The 16,616-nt window shown below is 43.8% G+C and overlaps 1 long non-coding RNA gene across 1 annotated transcript in view; it reads right to left on the bottom strand.

Annotated features, from left to right (window-relative positions):
• Positions 1-16,616, bottom strand: part of LOC311438760 — a 46,238-nt gene that overhangs the window by 11,286 nt on the left and 18,336 nt on the right. The window contains exons 4-6 of the long non-coding RNA XR_014694297.1: positions 9,810-9,865; positions 3,625-3,698; positions 92-198 (exon numbers count right to left, since the gene is read on the bottom strand). This is a non-coding gene — a long non-coding RNA (uncharacterized lncRNA). The remainder of the gene's footprint in view (positions 1-91; positions 199-3,624; positions 3,699-9,809; positions 9,866-16,616) is intronic.

Here is a 16,616-nt window from a genome sequence, read left to right as displayed (position 1 = left end):
ACAGCAAAGAGATCTGGGTCTCACAAGAGACCAACTGCAGAGTGTAGCAGTTGCCTAGAAATTCAAAAACATAGTAGATTTCTTAACTTACTCTCGATAGAGCTTCCAGGGTTTCCCAGATTCTTAGTTTCTCTTGTCAGGCTCAAGACATTCAAGTTTCTTCAGCATCCATGATGTTTTCATTATGTTACCTCGAAGCTGTATACAAAAAAGCCTCAGAGTCACGAGCAGCACACTCATTTTCATTTAATAATATCATTATTACTATTAAATACCTACACCATAGCTATGTGCAGAAGATCTCAAGAAGATTGCTAGGCATTTTCTGAAAGCCTAAGTTGTCTGCCTCAAACAGCGTACAATATATAAAGGTGAACATCAAATAAAGAATGAATTAGGCAATAATATAAACAGAGCTACATAATTTTATATCATTTTGCAGTTTAAAAAACTATATTCATGCTAGCTATTACTTGTGAATTAAATCCTTCAGTACCTCCACTCAGCTATTTCTAATCTGCTGGTTCTTAATCTTTGTATTTAATACAGACACAAACCTTGGAGGGAAAATAATCCTTTTCACGTTCTACTTCTTACACTCTCCTTTGAGCACCTGCCAAAGAATTCTAGTGGACACAGGCCCCTTATAAGTGCTTCAGAACAGGTGGAGGACACTGAGAATGATTGGTAAGCATTTGATAGGACACAGGTGAGTTGGGAGGAAAGGAAAGGAAAGGAAAGGAAAGGAAAGGAAAGGAAAGGAAAGGAAAGGAAAGGAAAGGAAAGGAAAGGAAAGGAAAGGAAAGGAAAGGAAAGGAAAGGAAAGGAAAGGAAAGGAAAGGAAAGGAAAGGAAAGGAAAGGAAAGGAAAGGAAAGGAAAGGAAAAGCAATCCTGTGACCCTCACACTTGGTACAGATATAGAGGCAGGAGCAATAACAGGAAAGAAATGCAAATGGACATAACACCAACACTCTAAATCAGCAGATTTTTCTAGCAGTGATCCAGCTTCCATATCTTTAGCAGTTGTAGTCTGTGGAAGGTTAAATTAGAAAAGGAAAGATATCAGAAGGCTGAAAAGGACCAGGAAGATGAGAAATTACAAAAGTAGAAGGGAGGGCACTTTGAAAATAATAAAAATCTCATTGGGAAAAAGCTGTGAGTTTTGTTAGAGATTATTTGTGTGTAGCAGGAAAGACAAAAGTATCACATAAGCTGAGAAGTAGTTTTTTAGTAGTCAAGAAGATGGTAGAAAACCAATAGGTTGGTACTTTAATTCCCAGGAAATCTTAGCTGTAGGTCAAGGATGATGAATAACCTATTTATATTCCACACCACAGACCCCTAGAGACATGAGAGTCTGTAGGAAGAGGAGGTTAGTCTATACTCCAAATATTTCTCTGATGGAACTATATCTCCAAGGAGAAACTAATGATGACAGGTTACCAAAACAAACAAACAAAAACCCCTCTTGCTAGGACAGTTTAGCCTGAGTGATATAACCTAACCAAACAAAAGGATTTTTTACTGTCTTGCTTTTTACACAGTAACATTTGCTAGCACAACTCCATTGGATTTGAACATTTTACCCTTCTGTCAAATCCCTATTGTTTGTTCATTACATAGGTAGGTTCTTGCAAAATATACCTGTCCCAGGTCCCAACCCTGCAACAAGATCAGCAAAGTGACATTCTAGGAAAGGTTTCCTGTATTGCAACCTGCTAATTTACCTGCTGTTGTCAAGTCTCAGTGATCAAAGGCCTGAGTCATGCCCTGCAAAAGCTATATGTTTAGGTTAAACATGATGGGGTTTAACACAATGTTAGGTAATAAACATTGGGCTTCTTTTTAACTGCCTTTTGTTTAGGGTTGCCCATTGTACAGGTAAGAACTCTGATTACAAATAAAGCTGATTTTTTTTCACCCTGGGAACTGCAGAGCTCCACCCAGCCAGGGATTAGCTCTGCATGTCCCTGGAGCAGAGGTGCTGCGATGTGCACCTAAGGCAGCACCTACAGCCTGGCCGACCAGGCAGCCCTCCAAGCCCAGCTGGGACAGTGGTACTGGCCACACAAGGGAGAGACCCCGAAGCTGAGAGCGGTAGGGTCCTTTTTCCCAAACAATTAGAGAATTCTTGTGACTGGCTCAAGGGGTGATGGCTCCAGAGAGGACCTGGAGCTCCCTCTGTGACCTTAGCTTCTTATAGACCCTACAGTGTTGTGTCTCTGTGTTGGAATTCCCTATCCACCAAAGGGGATGATGATTCTACCCAGGTCCTCACTGGTCTCTTTCAACTACTCAGAGCAGCTGAATAGTACATAAAACAGGTTAGGGTAAGAGCTTCATGTGTAAATACCATTCAAACATGATTATAAGTGCTCTTTCATTTAATCTGACAGTATATTTAATTTTTGTCTAGAGTAAGCACACTGACAAAGCAGCCAGTACTAAATGTGCAATAGGCAGTACTTGGTTACTTTAAATGTCCTTATGTCTTGTGAGGCATAACCTGTCTCTATACGAACTGTTATAACTGTGATCCGTACTATGACACATCCTCCGAAGGCCTCAAAAGTCTCTAAAATATATATATATATAGGCTACCATGAAGCTTTGTGGATATCCCCCTGAAGAGGAAGCAGAAATGGAACCCATGAGTGGTTCAACTTGCTGATAGGGCACACGCAGCATGCCCCATATTTCTTAAACTACCATATGTCAAGGACTGTGTTGACCATAGAGCTGCTGAGATTTGCAACCCTAATATCAAACAGATGTGGAGAAAATCTGGTCTGGATTTCAAGACTTCACCAGAAGGGAGCAGGAGAGGCCTGCAGAAGAGCTCCAAGCAATGTATGCGCTGTGGACAGTGTTGTCCTGCACAGAGCCTGGCTTTGCTGTAGGTGCATCACAGCCAGGCTCCCAACAGATATGACAACTGAGAGAGCAAGAAACCTGAACAACATCATTTTGTGACTTGGGAAATTGTACCTTTGCATTTTTCCCTATTTGTACAAGGAGTTTGCCTATAAACATGGTCTGATGAGGACAGTAAAAGTTCTCCCCTTCCTTTCCCTCTGCTAGTGTAGTTACAGTTTATAAATGCACGTATGCCAGTAGAGTTCAATCTTATGTAAAAGGAACATAAATTAAGTCCAGTTTCACATACTTCTATAAATATATAACTGTACCTATGCTAACTGGTAGGACAGGTTAAGACCAAAACAGAATTCTATCCTTTTCCTACTGACATGGTTATATTGGTCCTCATAGCAAATTTGCAGTTGAAGACTGAGAAACCAAGTCTTAACTGATCCCATGTAAAGAATAGTAAGAAAGAATCTAGTTTTAATAGTACCTAGTTAGGAGCAATGTTTCAGAACATGTTAGAAAAAAAAATTAAAAAGCAAGTATGGAAAATGAAACTTTTCCCAAGTACTGAACAGTTTCCTAGACAGTAGTTCATGAACCCCTGCCCTGAACACAAGGCTCCAGCTGCTGGCTGGCTCACAGTCGCAGAAGCAGCCCTGCAGCAAATTTTGCAACTGGTTTCTTGAAGACCAACATTAGCAAAATATGCAATGCAAGTATACCTGTCCTTACCTGCTTGGAGTCCTCTTACCTACCCTCATCTGGCAGCAGCCCTCCTCAGAACATGTGCAGGGCTATCTGCTGGAGAATAAGTGTCCTACATGTGACACTGAAAAAGTTGTGACAGAATTAAGAAAGGTCTCTAATTTTACATCTGGCCTAAATTCAGGGTCACAGTTTGTGGGAAGGCTAAGGACCAGGCACTTTTCCACAAATTCTCATATCACCACTAGTGGATGTAGCAGCCAAGAAACCTTGGACAACCAACCCAATTTGGTTGCACATAATCCACCCACACCTGTAGGAAGCCTGACATGGTGGACATGAAGAGTCCATTAAGCCCATCCTCTCCATGGGTGAAGGTTCAGGTTTATAAGCTATCATGAATGATTTGACTCAAAACTTGGATTTCCTGGACATTTACTCATTTGCAAGCTGATAAAGGAGTTAAGTAGGAGAAATACCTAACCAGGGTGCAGGTCTCTTCTCAAGTCCAAGAGCAACCGTCCCTGCTGGGTCCAGCAGGAGAAGCTGTGGACATTTACTGCCTGTCTGCCTGTCTTCAGTCCCTGGCTCAGCACTGGTGCTGCCAGAGTTCACCTGGAGCACGTGGATGCCCCTACCCTGCTCCAGTGCAAGACCAGCACACCACTGCCACCAGGCTGAGGGTGCCCAGAGGAGAGAGAAGTCCATCCTCAGCCATGAGAGCCGACTTTGCACCAAAGTGGCTGAGGAGTGCCCACAAGTCCAGGCTCTGGTGTGGCAGGAGAGCCCACCCTCAGCAGAGCTGCAGGTCAGATGCACACAGGCAATGCCTAAAACCCCAGACATCTGCAGGAGCATGGGCTGGAGCTCTGTGGGCTAAGCAATGCATCCTGTTTGTCCCTTAAACTCAAAGCAGAGTTAAAGCTCATCAAGCTTTTCTAGCAGCTGGTTTATATACACAGAACACTGGGTGTTGATGTTTACAAGACCCAGAGCTCATTTCGGCTCTTTCCTATGTACAAAGAACAAAACATTTAGGTACTTTCCGTCTAAAATAACTTTGCCCTTGTCCTTTTGCCTCAGCCATCCAAGAACAAGGGCTGTGTGAGACCAGGAGAAGGGAAATGCTTAGAAATCCTGCTCGTTAGACTGCTGCTGTTCCTTGCTGACATTTAGCCCAGACAATACGAGCACCACCCTCAGCTACACCCAGCTGGACTCAGTGACTTCACTGGGAAGCCATGGTGTGCCACGGCTGTAACCAACAGCAGAAACTGTCCAAATATTTCTGTGTGGAGCTTGAGATTGTTTGCTAGACTGAACTACTCTTTGTTCAGTATATTTTGACTGCTACATAAGTTGCTTTAACCTTGCTGCACCGTTCCTGGTCCCAGGGATATCAGGATGATAATCAGGACAGAGCAGATGAGCCAGGAACCTGGACTCTCCTCCTGGTGCTGCCCTGGAGACAGCTGTCACCTCTGCTCCTACCTTCTCCTTGAGAAGGAGTGACCTTCACACTGCTTTATGGGACATGGGGACTAACAAAAGGAGCAAGGACTTGGACTGCTGCTCTGCTGATGAATCCATGTCATCTCAGTGCTGCAAATCTCCTTGTCTCTGAAATTAACCTGGATAGCTGAAATACTAACTCAAACCAAGACATGATGAATAACAAGACATGGCCCTAAGTGCGGGATGAAGTTGGAAGCGGGGGTCACCTCCCCACCAACCACTTGTAGCCAGGACCAGGCTTAGAGAGCTCAAAGCCAGAGTGAACAAGCCACCAACCCATGCGCCACAGGAAGCAAACCTCATCCACGTTGTTAGCCCTGTGACCGCCCAAATCCCCACACTGCCCCAGCAAAGGTGTTCCTCCGAGGAACCTCACACCTTGGTGGGGGTTTGGATCACAGTGTGACAACCCAACTGCCCACATGCAGATGCCCAAGTCCTGGCCCTGTTGCCTTTGCCTTGCCCATCGCAAGGGCAGGTTCTTTGTGGTGAGAGCCAGCAGCACATCACAGCACGCACTGCCACACACAGAGCACCTCTCAGCCAGCACCTCCAGCCAGCAAAGCCAGAGCTCCTTGTGAGTAGCAGCCAGTTTCGCTTGCTTGGTCACTGAAGCCCTGCTTTCAGTTCTGGCCAGCCCTGTGTACACGGCGTGGTTCGTGTCGCAAACAGAAGGCACAGATTAGCCTGCGGTGCACGCCTGAGCACCAGGCCTCCGCACGTGTTCCAGCCCGCCCGTCCAGCGAGCGCCTCCCCTCACAAAATACAGAAATAAATTTAAAAAAATTAGCAGCCAGAATGTCCCAGTTAATGATTAAGCGGTGACAGTTGCACAACTTCCCCGGGAATGTCTGTTTTGATGGCTGCGGTACGCTGGTGGGCAGGAATGGTAAAAAAAACAGTCGGATGGCGAGGAGAGGATGGGGCCTGGGTGTGACAGTGGCGACAGCAAGGTCTGGCAGGAGACAAGCCATCCTTCTATGGCAGGGGGATGGCGTCCCCATTAGCATGTTTTCAGCCCCAGGCTGCAGAGATTTGGGGCGCAGGGCTGCTGGCAGGTGGCCCCAGCAGGGTGGGGGAGCCCTACCATCAGCAGCAGGGGAGCACAGCGTCACTGCGTGCTTTACGCAGCTGGTTCACTTGCAGGCATGGGTCAGTGCGAAGCAAATGCAAACCTCATGCCTCAGTGTCCTTATATATGCGTTTAAAAGCACACAGTACGCTCATAAAAGGGCTGAGTCTCCAGGGCTGACTTACAAGTGCCAGACAAAAATCTGTCAAGATTGATGAGCCTTTTTTTTTTATGGCGTTCGGCACGTCCGACATTATGCTGGACTTTAAAAAGCTCTGCGGGAACAAGGGCCGTTAAACATCTAGAATAAATAGAGTCAGATAGAAGTTCAGGCACCCAGCTGTTCGTTTGCATGGGCAAGTCCCATACTTGGAAATGCAGTAATCTTTCAAGTCAAATTCCTGGAAAGATTAGCCTAATGCACAGCTCCCAGATCCCACAGCTCATTAGAAGAGACTCCAGTGCGACACCTTCCGAGAAGTCCATGTGTGCTCTGGCAAGGTGGCTTCTTGCAAGCAGTTGTTGGAGACAAAAATCTGCCTGGCCTGGCTGGCCATTGGGTCATTTGGGCTTCAGAGATGTCACCCAGCCACAGACAGCATCCACCCAGATCTTAGGGTGACCAGGAACAGGGAAACCTAATGCTCCCATTCAGAAATGGATCAATGAATTGATTCATAAAGGTGATGGTCCCTGACTGCCGCTGAAAAGTTGGCTTGAAGCTGAGACAGGGAGATGGTCCCATGGGCAGCAGTTGGGAAGCACCATTTTCAGGCAGACTCAGACCTGCAAGCCCCAAAACTGACCAATTTTTCTTGTGCTGAAGAAAACACAGGTCTGTGGATGGATATTTGCTGTAAATAACCCATCTTGCACCATACAAACGCCTGACTACCTCACAACCCTTCTCCTTCACGTGGCAACTACAGTGCTGGATCTTACCTGTCAGCCAACAGCTCCCGTCAGTGGCAGAGCTGGTCTCTCCGATCCGTATGTGTCCACATGTGAATATTCCTTTCAGGATTTTGCAGAAAAACTTGCAAAATGTCCCTTGCATCTTCCTATATATTTATTTGATTTGCTAGGATGAGTGATGCCAGTGAAAGTCTTGGGCTGAGAACTCAGTTTCTGTATGTGGTTGTGCTGCCTGAGGTCTCCTTCCTGCTGCTGTCTCCTGGCACGTGGATCACAGAGGGTTGATCTGGTCTATCTGGTAGCTCCCCAGCACTCCAGGATGCTCTGGGCTGGTGTGAAGCCTGGCACATCTCCATGCGTACCCAGGAGTGATTTGGTTTCTAGTAAATAGACATTACCATGTACAGGGCTTTCTGAATGGGGACATCCCTACCCCTCGTGAAAGGCCACAGTCTTTGGTCACCTCAGGAGCAGGGATGGTGCTGGGGGAGTTGCCAGGATAACTGCACTTTCCCTGAAGAGCAGAAACAGAGTGCCAAACCTCAACAAGAGTTGCAAGATTTGGGGATTCTCTCTAATTTTTCATTCAGGGAGCAGGTACTGCACCTCAGCCATGCCTTGGCCAGCCATCAGACCCTTCCTGACTGAGACTGCAAAAACACGTCATAATTAAAAGCAATCATCATTCTGGTTTCCACATTTCTTTTCCAAGTGGCTTCTGCCTCCTCCATGTGGAAGCAATACTTGGAAAACCCTATCTTTGCGCGCACTGCATGCCTTTATAACCCCACTTCCAACTGTTGTCTGTGCTGGGAGCCCCAGCTAGCCGCCACTGCTGCAGCCTGCAGCACTGCACACCAGCTGCTCCTCTCTGTGGTCACAGGGTTGATGTCTGTGCTACCATTGCAAGGTCTGGTAGGTGTTGATGTCCACCACAAGAGCTGGTAGCATCTGTTCCATATGCTCTACTGCTGGCTGACTGATCTGGGACAGTGAGTGGCAAGCACCATTTGCATTCAGTAAAATGTTACCTCTTCATCTCAGGAGAGAATGATCAAAACTAGGATTTTCTTTCCATTCTTATGAGTTCAGGGTTTACAGTACTTTTTAAGAGTGTAATGTGACTCATCCAAGTGTTTGAAAAGTACTTTTAACTTTTTTATTTAAAAAACAAAACAAAACTTTCCCATGTTTTGAGTATTAGGCAAAAAGGATTTCCCCTTTCATTTTTTTCTACCATCACAATTGTGATTTATTTTTTTAAACCAAAAGGAGGACTACTGAGTACATTTGCCAAGAGGTGGAGTACAAAAATTCTGTACATCTACAGCGTTAATACCCTGAGACTTCATTTTTGAGAAACATTCAGCCCTGTATTTGCAATGGGCTGTTGTCTCATAGAAAGCTTAGGGGACAGTTCTCCATTGCATATCCCCATCCTCACTGCAAGGCACACTCTTCTCCCAAAGAGGGGAAAACAACAAAGGAAAACATGCATATGCACCTCTCTCCCCAGCGAGGATCAGAAAGGACCACCAAGGACAGAAATGTTTGGATATAATGAATAGTGTGGCCTAAGACCTGCAGAATATAGCAAAGGAATAAACTTCAAGCATCAAATTTCAAGCATCTGACCCACTATGTGCTTGGGTCTTTTCCCAGGACTGACCACTGGGCAAGGTATACTGAACTTCGTAAAAGGCATGGCTGAAGAAAAAAAAAAAAAAAGAAATAAAACAAAAAGCTAATGTCCTAGTGACTCAGATAAGTTAAAGCCAAAGAAGGAACTCTTTTGATTGTCAGTTCTTTTTTTTTCATTTATTCAAGTGTTTTTTTCTGCTTAAAATAGTGCCTCAGTGTGACTAAAACATACCTTTCAGCAGAGACCCCATCCAGTAGTTACAAAAACACAGGTAATCAACCACGTCAAATGGTAATTTGGTTAATCACCTTCCCAGCCAAAAGTTATGCTTTATTTTTAAGTTCCAGCGCCTCTCTTTGGCTGGCTGTGGGCACTTCGTGTTAACTGCTCTCTCCAAAAGAGATGGCATGCTGCTCTCGGTTCTGCTAGTATGTAGGTGATAAAGTCACCTCTGAGCCTGACTTACCGTAAGTTATAAATGTAGAGGGAGCTTCTTGCACTTCTTACAGTAAGGGGAGGCTTCTTGAATCCCAGTGACATTTTTTCATTACCCTTTTTTTTTCTTACTTTTAAAATGCTCTAGAGGTGAATGTACTCTGTCAGTATCAATCTTGCCAATGCCCAATGTAAGAAGCATAGTCCAGCTGAACAGACAAATGGGTGAAAGAATAAAAGCTACAAATCTACTGAAATTTTGTTCCCCCATTTGTCATTTTACCACCAGTGAAACGGTAGCAGCCAACTTCCAGAAGCACTATTGGTGCTCTAAAACTACACTTCAAATACACCTCCGGTTGTTTGGGCCGTGACAAAAAGAGCGCTATAAAGAGCATAGTAAAATATAGTATAACATAAGATAATAAAGTATAATTACTAGAATTGCAAAGATTAATAACCCACATTTAGAAGGGCCCTTTTTGATCTTTGAGTGCCAACTCTTAATCTTTTAACAATCACTTAACTTTATGGTAGTGCCACTACGTCTATGCTACTGCGTGTGACTTAGTCTCTCATACAGCCATATACAAGAGATTATGTTTTGGTTACATTTTAACTGAAGTAAAAATACAAGTCATGCAGTTGTTTCATACCTGGTAGTGTCTCATTTGTGCAATGTCATCGGAGTGCCCCCTGTGAGCTCGCATGCCTGTTAAAGATATCTCTGATGAGCTCAGTATAACAGGACCACTGGTAACAAAGCAGCTATTAAAATTGTTGTGGATGTCTATAACACAAACCGCATTAGATCACAAAACCCCAAGAACAATCTTTTCTAGGTCATGGATACATACGTTTGAAATGACTGTTGGTTCTACCCTCAAAAATCTTTGCAAATTCTTGAAGTACCTCATAAAATCTGTATTTCTCCGACCACTCTGGCAGGGATTTCAAGTCTGCGCTTCATATCATCCCTGAGGAATTCATGAAAAGCATACTTCAAACTGCAAGTTTTTCACTCTCAGCCACACAGTATATGATCCAAATTCATTCTTTTTTTTCCCATGAGTACAGTATAGGAACCAAATCGAAATAATTCACAGCTTGCACTTAGATTAGAAATTAAAGGCAAGCAGGAGCAACAACCAGACTGACAACACACTAATCCCAACAAGACAATCTGACTGCATTACAGGTAAGGTTTCTCTGAAGGAACCTGCAGGAACAAGCACTATTTCAGAAACTCTCTGCAGAAACTCCAGCCTTTGGCTTGGTGTTCAAAAGTCCCTATGTATAAAAATTGCTGTCAGCATGCATCGGTGATGAGCCGAAGTTGAGAACATCAGCTGCAGACCACCTTTGCTAGGAAAACAGATGGTTTTATACAGGCATGGGATCTTCATCACATGCACTCTGTGAGCTTCCCAAGTCACACACATGCTATCAGAAAACATGACCGGTCACCTCTGTAACCTGCTGTTGTTCACAGCTTCTCAGAGCAGCTTTGAGTCTCTTTGAATGTGACACATGAAAATCTGTTCATGAGGACTTAAAAACTTAAAACTAGGATAGAGGAGATGTATTTCATAGAGGATGTTTATGTTTATACTCTTATAGCAATTGCATATTGCAGAATAGATTTTCGAATGTAGATATTCTGTAATCTTTCAAAAATGAGTGCCAGCCCCTTGTACAATGAGCACTGTGATAAAGAAAAGATAACATTTTCCAGTCAGTGTCAGCACAGGCACACTGCATAAACTCAATCAAAAAATAAAACAGAAGAATTTCACCAATAAACTTCAGATTAGCATGTCTCTGAGTAGTTTCCAGCTTGTCACTGAAAGAGCAAACAAGGATATAACACAGATCAAATGATCAAAACATTAAAATGTGATTTTTCTGTAGATAATTCTTTGACTCTTGAAAAATAGTCAGGGTTGTTCACAGAGAGCTATATAAATGAAAGTAGCACGTATGTGTGTGCACACGGGTGTATGCATTATGTTCATTATGCACAAACATTCAGTATTTCCTCAGCCAAGTTGGTCTGAGTGTATGCCGCTCCCGTCTCACTATCTTTTCTAAAGAGCATTCCTTGGTTTCAAAACAGTAATAAGTTTTATGGAAAACTGGATGCAACCAGTTCAAACAGGTTGAAAATTACGTCCCTTCTATCAGCAATCAGTCTCTTGCAAGGAAAGCTAAAGGGAAATGATCCTTGAAACATAGCCACTCTGGGTGGCTATGGAAATCCTTTTAATTGCACGCTACTCCCAGCAGTGACAATAAGTAGATACTACTTGCCAATAACTTTGATTGCCATCAGTTTGGGCTGCTACACTTTCACACATATAAACTGCATCTCAGAAAACCCATATATAAAAGCACGAGCAGTTGTAAACGTGTCCTCGGCTAACCTCAGCTGCAGCTACCTCCCAGAAAGCCAGAGGCGGAGGCAAGCTCACCGAAGTGGGACAGGTATGTGGGGTTCAGGCAGCACGGCCACGCAGCTTCCCCTCCTGTTACACACACTGCATGTCAGCCCTCCTACTGCAAAACCACGGGCACTTTTCCACAGCTGACACAGAGATTTACAGGTATGAAATCACTGTAATCATCCCATCAGGGCATTTTCTTTGTAATAGGCATGTACTCCATTTTATTTTTACTGGCATGTCACTACCTTGAAATACTGGTAGGAGAAGAATGAGGGTGTCTGACAGCATGCCTCAAGCTGGGCGCTCAAAATCCTCAATCACTTGCCAGTTTAGACCATTTCAACTGAGCAGACACACCAGAGAAGACAAGGGAAATGCAGAAGTAGCCAACAGCACGCTGGTTCAGATGGTCACACCAGTGCCCACTGTCACCACGTAGCAGGGATCGCTGCACCACGCAGTGGGCAGGGAGTACCTACACACAGCCACAGTGACATGACAAAGCATCATGCCTGAAGGTTTCCAGCAAACCCTAAACTCTGCAGGCCAGTCCAAAGCCTGGCAGAAATCACACTGGTATTACCAGGACTTTTTCCAAAGGAGAATATTATATGCATGCATGTATGTATATAAAATATTACTAATTAAATTTAGGAACTAGGACCTGCCAGGTCAAACACTCCAGCCATCCACTATTTCTGCAAACTGCTTGAGATGAAACTAAAGGGAAAGACATTCATGTCCTCTCCCATCCTTTGCCGATTTACTTTGCTCAATACAGCAATAGCGTACAAACAAGCCAAGTTCTTACACTTCCCTGTGCAAAACAGCCCTCCTGTTGTTCTAGTTGTTCTGGGTGTGCTTCTCTGCTTCTGGGCTGCTTTTAGTTAATTTCTCTTGATTAGAAGTCACCAGAGACATCAACCAGAGCTACAGAGGATACCTCTAGAAGTTCATCTATAAATTATTTAATAAACAAGATTGGAAATCTCTGTCCTATAACATGAAACTCATGTGAGGTCTCCTCCTATTCTGATCTTTCTCTGCACCGAGGAAATGCCTCCTTTTGTGTTATTAGTGCCTTCATACCTACAATATTTCTAGAAGCAGTGTTGTATCCACACTTTTTTCAGCCTGTAAGTGAAGTGAAGCACATTAAGCAAGGCAGTGTCATTTACTAAACCAGAAAATGAAGTCCATGTTCACTTGCTAAGAGTTTCATCGTTCTCCTCTTGAGTGGCCAAAGTACCTTCTTTCACTATTTATTTTGCTTTTGTTTGCAAAATCCAGCTCGGCTTGACTTTTGACAGTTCTCCCTCTATCCACTGACCTTCTGACCTCTCTGCTACATGTCTTAGCCAATCCATCCTTCCAGTCCTTGCAGGCTTTCTATTTACTGCCATGTAACTTGATTACAATAACCAAGGTGACGAACAATAAACCCATACGTTTACTTTGACTGGTAGATTGTATAGCATGACAGATTTTTTCCTAGCATGTGTGCGAGAGCCAGCTCTTCTGAAAGAAGGATCAAGAGGTCAAGGCTAAGCAAAATAAGAGGAAACAAATGACTAGTAAATTCATGATGAAAATCCAGTAAGTGCTGGTTCTCTTAGTGTCAGGTTTTACTAGATTGACAGCAAAGGTTGGACAGTCTAGAGGAAGTATGGCAGAGAACAACTAATTTTAGCAGCTGAGTACAGGAAGAGGATCCAAAATATTTTCTTAGTAGTACAGCATCTGAGAACATCCCTTTCAGCAACACCTTGACGCTCAAGTCTAGACAAACAGTTCAGACCAGGTGAGACCAGTCACGTTTCCATGTCCCTCTTCACTGTTACTCATTTAAACCACTCAGCACACTGATGCCAAGTGGCAAGCACTATCAGAGAAGCTTCACTCCAGTGGAGGAAACTAAACTGATGTTTCAAATCAAAGATTCCTGCAAAGCATCTCTGATTTTTAGCCAGTCATAAATTAATTGAAGAGTTGGGAATAATGTAAGAGATTTCTTTGCCACTAAGGTAACAATAAATGCTTGCCTTCCCTCCTTCTTCAGGCAAGGAAAGATTACATCAAGGTGTGTTCACCACAGGCCTCTGTGCAGCTGCCAGTCCCTATGCTCTGTTGAGTTCTTCCTACCCCAGGTATTTCCTATGCCACATGCTGGCACTTTACTTATAAAGGTGCAGTCGAATTGCGTGCAGATAGCTTAACATCACCCAGTCTTTGCCAAATCCTCCCCTCCTGCTCCCTGTGGCCCTTCCAGCTCCCTGCAATCCTCCCACCCAGAGCAAAGATAATGAAGGCACCATAAATTATGGGCTCCACGCTTCCCTGCCTGCTGCCAACAATGCAAACTGTGGTGACACGGGAGCTGCCTGAGCAGGCACGGGGAGAGACAGATCAACCCTACAGCAGGGGGTGGCACGCCACCTCTTCCAGTTGTGCTGCTTCTTCCTGTGCCAGCTGAAGCAGAGGAGATGGAGGTTAGACACCACTCCTCACTGCAGAAGGGACCAACAGGAGCTGGAAGACAGGATTGGATCCACTCTAACAATGGGAAGCAGAAATGCAATAATGATATATAGGAATGACATGAATGCCTCTTCCAAACATTTCTAATGGGCTTGGGGGATTTAGTGGGTGCATAGAGATGATGTGCTCATTCTTTAATTTAGAAGGTAACCAAAGAGATTAGGGGGAAGAATTCTTTTTTTTTTTTTTTTTTTTTTTTTTTCCCTCCACGAGGTTTCAGTGAAATCAATAAAACTACAAACACATTTCCACTTCCTCTTGGCACGAAACTGTGGGATTCTGAGGCTGCACTTACTCCTTTGAACACCTGCAAATGATGCAAGAGCAGCAGTGAGGGGAAAGAAACATCACTAAAACAACTTATAGGTTCACAGGGGAGGAAATTTTGGTCCATGACAAGGATTTAAGAGGGAAGAGAGGAAAATTAACGAAGAGCAGACCCTGCAGTGCTGGCTGCTGACCAGGCGGTCACTCTGGGACAGTTCTGCTGTGCAAAAGGCACCGCAGCATGGGGACATACTCTGTACCTGCGTGTTAATCCTTGCCATAAACCATCACATCTCAGAGGTTTTACTGGAGAATGCTTCTGTTTATGAGGCAATAACCATCTTCTGGCCCAAGTAAATTTGATAACCATAGGCAGAGGAGATTAATGGATAATGCTATTACTGAGCAAACAGAGAGCACTCCAGTCATTGTGGCTGTGGCTAGCTACTAAAAATATCGTTTGCTCTGCCCTCAAACCATACACACACGCAGGTTAAGGGAAAAAAAGGCATGCAAGAAACAAAGGAGCCAGTGACACCTCCAGGTATCAGGAACCTATAAGTGTTTTCTCTTCCCAAGCCCTGGGGCACAGGGGAGGCATACAGTACAAAGGCATCTTCTGTTCAGCAGAGGCACTGCTCCAGGATCTGCCCTGACATTTCTGCAGCCATCTCAGATGTTTCCCAGCCTCTGCTTCCCAGCTGAGGCTGAGCATGGGCACAGCTCACTGAGGTGTGCCCACACCTGCCGCAGGCTGCTGCTTGGCTCATGCTTGGCACTTGGTGTGCTTTACCAGAAGCCATTAGGTAATGTTTGATAGGGATTTTCTTTTGATTCTAGTTTGATTTAAGGAAAAGCCATCAAAGTGTTTGGAGGATACTGGAAGTTTTGAAAAGAGTACCAATGGACAAAGCAAAACTAGCAAAAAGAAGAACAGCATGATAATTCCAAGGTAAGCCCCAGGGAGAGGGAAGTAAGCATGGGATGAGGCAGTTTGGCTGCAAGCAGGATAATGCTGTCTTCAGCATGCCCACTGCAACAGGTAAGGAGGAATACAGGGAGTCCTGAATGTGATAAATGATGTAGGGAGATTGTGTGTCCAGAACAGGAAACCAAAATCTATTTTGTAAGTGTCTGGCAAACTGTGGAGACAAATCTGAAAGAGTCAGAGTTGACCAAGCACCAATCATCCCATAGAATGCACGAGTGCACAACCAAGATGTTCCCAGACACACAAAAATGAGACAACAGTTCTGTCCATTTGGAACAGCAGCAAAAGCAGAGACAAGTGATTTGTGTACCCACACTAATAAAAATAGTGTCACTGTGCTGAAATAAAGAAAGCAGCTTTGGCTTAGGGGTAAAAAAAACATTCCATCCTCATGTACAATACAATCCGCTGTTGTATATTGTCAAGTACTGCCCCTAGTTCAGAACTATAGAGATTATGTGCTCTGCAAATTGAAGTCAAATGTGGGGTAGAGTGAGGGACTGAAGAACTTTCTGTATAGGGTTTGACAAAAATATAGGGGAGCAAAGACCATATAACAGTTATATCAAGAAAAAAAAATAAAAATAAAAATAATAATAAATATATATATATATTATATGTCTGATCTCAGAACAAACAGTGACTGCAATTGCCAGAGATACTGCTGAGAACTCAACAGTAATTAAAACACAGTTGGGTCAGGTAGCATATTCACAACAGGTCAAGGTGGAGGTCACAGTAACAGGCAGGATTTTGTTGAAATCACCAACAAGATGCTCATTAACACATTATGGAAGAATACTGGTGAAAAAGTCCACACAGGTTATTTGAGAATTAGAACTTAAAGAGAAAGTCCCCAGACATTTTTATTGGCCTTAGCTGAGCAGTGATGTGGAGGACAGACATCAAGTTTGCAGCATGGGCAAAGGCCTTGCACCAGTAGAATAAGGAAAGGCATTAGTATAGTGGAGCATGTGCAGTCCCTTAAAGTTAACAATAAATTCATCTATATTTATATTCTCATGGCCTTGGGCTGGAGATAACATAAGCAAAGTGATTGTGCATGACAGGTGTATTTTTGCTGGAGATGGTGGGATAGCAGCACCTTAGGCTGTAACTCTGATGAGTGGTAAAGACTTTAAGGTGTTTTTTAGACAAATAACCACTTCATTTCACTGCTAGCAATTCAATAAATCACTTTAAAACAATTTCAAAACAATGAA

Source organism: Aythya ferina, assembly GCF_964211825.1.
Source record: "Aythya ferina genome assembly, chromosome: 6".
Classification (NCBI taxonomy): Eukaryota; Metazoa; Chordata; class Aves; order Anseriformes; family Anatidae; genus Aythya; species Aythya ferina.
This window is presented reverse-complemented; position numbering and strand designations above follow the sequence as displayed.